This window comes from Arachis stenosperma, chromosome 6 (assembly GCF_014773155.1).
Source record: "Arachis stenosperma cultivar V10309 chromosome 6, arast.V10309.gnm1.PFL2, whole genome shotgun sequence".
NCBI classification, from domain to species: domain Eukaryota; kingdom Viridiplantae; phylum Streptophyta; class Magnoliopsida; order Fabales; family Fabaceae; genus Arachis; species Arachis stenosperma.
In genome coordinates, this window is record NC_080382.1 from 22,524,744 (window position 1) to 22,530,187 (window position 5,444).

At 40.2% G+C, this 5,444-nt stretch overlaps 1 non-coding gene across 1 annotated transcript; it reads right to left on the reverse strand.

Annotated features, from left to right (window-relative positions):
• Positions 1 to 3,903: 3,903 nt before the first annotated feature.
• LOC130937861 (small nucleolar RNA R71) lies at positions 3,904 to 4,011 on the reverse strand. Its single transcript, XR_009069055.1, has one exon. It is a non-coding gene; the product is annotated as a small nucleolar RNA R71 (small nucleolar RNA).
• Between the last annotated feature and the right edge of the window lie 1,433 nt (positions 4,012 to 5,444).

The following is a 5,444-nucleotide window of genomic DNA, read 5'->3' on the forward strand; positions in this document are numbered from 1 at the left end:
TTCTGGACTTTACTATGAGTTTGTGTATTTTTCTGTGATTTCAGGTATTTTCTGGCTGAAATTGAGGGATCTGAGCAAAAATCTGATCCAGAGACTCAAAAGGACTGCAGATGCTGTTGGATTCTGACCTCCCTGCACTCGAAGTGGATTTTCTGGAGCTACAGAAGCCCAATTGGCGCGCTCTCAACGGCGTTGGAAAGTAGACATCCTGGGCTTTCCAGCAATATATGATAGTCCATACTTTGCCCAAGATTTGATGGCCCAAACCGGCGTTCAAAGTCACCTCAAGAAATTCCAGCGTTAAACGCCGGAACTGGCACCAAAATGGGAGTTAAACGCCCAAACTAGCATAAAAGCTGGCGTTTAACTCCAAGGAGAGTCTCTACACGAAAATGCTTCATTGCTCAGCCCAAGCACACACCAAGTGGGCCCGGAAGTGGATTTTTATGTCATTTACTCATCTCTGTACACCCTAGGCTACTAGTTTTCTATAAGTAGGACCTTTTACTATTGTATTTTCATCTACGAATCTTGGTAGCTATCTTTGAGTTTTATGCTATCTTAGATCACTGGGAGGCTGGCCTAACGGCCATGCCTAGACCTTGTTCTTATGTATTTTCAACGGTGGAGTTTCTACACACCATAGATTAAGGTGTGGAGCTCTGCTGTACCTCGAGTATTAATGCAATTACTATTGTTCTTCTATTCAATTCCGCTTGTTCTTTGTCCAAGATATCACTTGTTCTTCAACTTGATGAAGGTGATGATCCGTGATACTCATCATCATTCTCACTCATGAACAAGGTGACTGACAACCACTCTTGTTCTACAAGCATACGAGGCTTAGTGAATATCTCTTGGATTCCTGATACACGATGCATGGTTGATCGCCTGACAACCGAGTGCTCGCCTGACAAACGAGCCAGCCATTCCGTGAGATCAGAGTCTTTGTGGTATAGGCAAGAACTGATGGCGGCATTCAAGAGAATCCGGAAGGTCTAACCTTGTCTGTGGTATTCTGAGTAGGATTCAATGACTGAATGACTGTGACGTGCTTCAAACTCCTAGCAGGCGGGGCGTTAGTGACAGACGCAAAAGGATCGATGGATTTTATTCCGGCCTGACCGAGAACCGACAGCTGATTAGCCATATGCTGTGACAGAGCATGGGAACATTTTCACTGAGAGGATGGGAGGTAGCCACTGACAACGGTGAAACCCTACATGAGCTTGCCATGGAAAGGAGTATGAAGGATTGGATGAAGACTGTAGGAAAGCAGAGAGACGGAAGGAAAGGCATCTTCATACGCTTATCTGAAGCTCTCACCAATGATATACATAAGTATCCCTATCTTTCTCTTTATGCTTTATTCGTTTATCACTATACCCATTTGAGTCTGCCTGACTGAGATTTACAAGGTGACCATAGCTTGCTTCATACCAACAATCTCCGTGGGATCGACCCTTACTCGCGTAAGGTATTACTTGGACGACCCAGTGCACTTGCTGGTTAGTTGTGCGGAGTTGTGTTTATGCCATGGTATTGAGCACCAAGTCTTTGGAGCCATTACTAGGGATTATTTGAGTTGTAGTGATCACAATTTCGTGCACCAAGTTTTTGGCACCGTTGCCGGGGATTGTTCGAGTTTTGAGCAAGCTTTTGGTCCGGTGACATCAGTGCCAAAATCCGGCAACAGCACCAAGTTTTTGGCGCCGTTGCCGGGGATTATTTGTGTATGGACAACTGACGGTTCATCTTGTTGCTTAGATTAGGTATTTATTTTTTCGAAATTCTTGAAGATGAATTCTAGAGTTTCATGATGATTTGTTGAAATCTGGCTGGCTGAGAAGCCATGTCTAATCTCATTGGACCGAGGTTTCAACTTATCATCACAGAAGCTTGTTGATTTTTTATCAATCTTGCTTTTGGAGCAGTGATCTGCTAAGGCTTGGCTGGCCTTTGGCCATGTCTAGTGTTTTGGACCGAAGCTTTCTTTGAAAGCTTGGCTGGCTGTGAAGCCATGTCTAATTCCTGGACCGGAGTCTTAGACTAGCATTGCACTGATTCCTGGAATTCTCATTAAGAATTTTGATATCTTTTTCCACTTAATTTTCGAAAATCAAAAAAAAAATTCACAAAATCATAAAAACCAAAAATATTTGATGTTTCTTGCTTGAGTCTAGTGTCTTATCTTAAGTTTGGTGTCAATTGCATACATTCATTCATGTGTCTTAAGGATCTTCAAGTAATTCTTGATGATTTCTTACTCTGATCTTTGAATTCTTTTGACTTGAGTGTTTATGTGTCTCATATAGTGTCAGTAGTATACAAACTGCTAAGTTTGGTGTCTTGCATGCATTGTTATTTGATTCTTGTTGCATTTTGATTATTAAAAATCCAAAAATATTTTTAATTTGTGTCTTTTCAAGTCAATAATACAAAGAATTGAAGATTCAGAACATACTGCAGAGGAATTATACAGAAAAAGCTGGGCGTACAAAACGCCCAGTGAAGAAGGACAGACTGGCGTTTAAACGCCAGCCAGGGTACCTGGTTGGGCGTTTAACGCCCAAAAAGGGTGCATTTTGGGCGTTAAACGCCAGAATGGATACCATTCTGGGCGTTTAACGCCAGGATGGCACAAGGGGGAAGATTTTGTTTTCAAAATCAATTTTTTTTCAAATTTTCAAAGTTTTTCAAAACCAAATCTTTTTCAAATCATATCTTTTCAATCAAATGTTTTCAAAATCAATTTCTTTCCTTTTTCAAAGATACTTACTAACAATTAATGATTTGATTGAACATTTTAAGTATGTTGCCTTTTCTGTTGAGAAAGGTTTAATGTTTGAATCATATCTTTTCTTGTTAGGCAAGTCATTAATTTTTAAAATCAAATCTTTTTAAAATTGTTTTCAAATCATATCTTCTCAATCACATCTTTTTAAAACCATAACTTTTCAATCATATCTTTTTAATCACATCTTTTAAAAACCAATCATATCTTCTCAACCACATCTTTTTCAAAATAGTTTTCAATCAAATCTTTTTAATTTCTAATTTCAAAATCTTTTTCAAAAATCACTTTACTTCTTTCCCACTTTTGTTTTCGAAAATCAATTAGTGTTTTTCAAAATGTTTTCAAAATCTTTTACTTAATTTTCGAAAATTACTTCCCTTCTTCTCACATCCTTCTATTTATGGACTAACAATATTCCTTAATGCAAAATTTGAACTCTATCTTCTTTGATAAGTTCGAATTTTCTACCTCTGTCTTCCATTTTTCTTTTCCTCTGACACCTCAAGGAATCTCTATACTGTGACATAGAGGATTCCATATTTTCTTGTTCTCTTCTCTTTCATATGAGCAGGAACAAAGACAAAGGCATTCTTGTTGAAGCTGACCCTGAACCTGAAAGGACCTTGAAGCGAAAGCTAAGAGAAGCTAAAGCACAATTCTCTATAGAGGACCTGACAAGAATCTTCAAAGAAGAAGAACCCATGGCAGCCGAAAATAACAACAATACCAACAATGCAAGGAAGGTGCTGGGTGACTTTACTGCACCTACTCCCGACTTCTATGGGAGAAGCATCTCTATCCCTACCATTGGAGCAAACAACTTTGAGCTTAAGCCTCAATTAGTTTCTCTAATGCAACAGAATTGCAAGTTCCATGGACTTCCATTGGAAGATCCTTATCAGTTCTTAGCTGAATTCTTGCAAATCTGTGACACTGTCAAGACTAATGGGGTTGACCCTGAGGTCTACAGACTGATGCTATTCCCTTTTGCTGTAAGAGACAGAGCTAGAATATGGTTGGACTCACAACCTAAAGAAAGCCTGGACTCTTGGGAAAAGCTAGTCAATGCCTTCTTGGCAAAGTTCTTTCCACCTCAAAAATTGAGTAAGCTTAGAGTGGAAGTCCAAACCTTCAGACAGAAGGATGGTGAATCCCTCTATGAAGCTTGGGAAAGATACAAACAATTAATCAGAAAGTGTCCCTCAGACATGCTTTCTGAATGGAGCATCATAGGTATTTTCTATGATGGTCTCTCTGAACTATCCAAGATGTCTTTGGATAGCTCTGCTGGAGGATCTCTTCATCTGAAGAAGACGCCTACAGAGGCTCAAGAGCTCATTGAAATGGTTGCAAATAACCAATTCATGTACACTTCTGAAAGGAATCCTGTGAACAATGGGACAAGTCAGAAGAAAGGAGTTCTTGAGATTGATACTCTGAATGCCATTTTGGCTCAGAAAAAGATATTGACTCAACAAGTCAATTTGATTTCTCAAAGTCTATCTGGAATGCAAAATGCACCAAGCAGTACTAAGGATGCTTCATCTGAAGAAGAAGCTTATGATCCTGAGAACCCTTCAATAGAAGAGGTGAATTACCTAGGAGAACCCTATGGAAACACCTATAATTCTTCATGGAGAAATCACCCAAATTTCTCATGGAAGAATCAAGAGAAACCTCAACAAGGTTTCAACAACAATAATGGTGAAAGAAACAGGTTTAGCAATGGCAAGCCTTTTCCATCATCTTCTCAGCAACAGACAGAGAATTCTAAGCAAAACCCCTCTGACTTAGCAACCATGGTCTCTGATCTAATCAAAACCACTCAAAGTTTCATGACTGAAACAAGGTCCTCCATTAGGAATTTAGAGGCACAAGTGGGACAGCTGAGCAAGAAAGTTACTGAACTCCCTCCTAGTACTCTTCCAAGCAATACAGAAGAAAATCCAAAAGGAGAGTGCAAAGCCATAACCATGGCCGAATCTGGAGAGGAAAGAGAGGAAGTGGACGCCACTGAGGAAGGCCTCAATGGGCGTGCACTGACCTCCAATGAGTTCCCCAATGAGGAACCATGGGAATCTGAGGCTCAAAATGAGACCATAGAGATTCCATTGGACTTACTTCTGCCTTTCATGAGCTCTGATAAGTATTCTTCCTCTGAAGAGAATGAGTATGTCACTGAAGAGCAAGTTGCTAAATACCTTGGAGCAATCATGAAGCTAAATGACAAGTTATTTGGAAATGAGATTTGGGAGGATGAACCTCCTTTGCTCACCAAAGAACTGGATGACTTGTCTAGGCAGAAATTACCTCAAAAGAGACAGGATCCTGGGAAGTTTTCAGTACCTTGTACCATAGGCACCATGACCTTCAAGAAGGCGCTGTGTGACTTAGGGTCAAGTGTAAACCTCATGCCTCTCTCTGTAATGGAGAAGCTAGGGATCTTTGAGGTACAAGCTGCAAGAATCTCACTAGAGATGGCAGACAACTCAAGAAAACAAGCTCATGGACTTGTAGAGGATGTATTGGTGAAGATTGAAGACCATTACATCCCTACTGATTTCATAGTCCTAGAGACTGGAAAGTGCATGGATGAATCTATCATCCTTGGCAGACCCTTCCTAGCCACAGCAAAGGCTGTGATTGA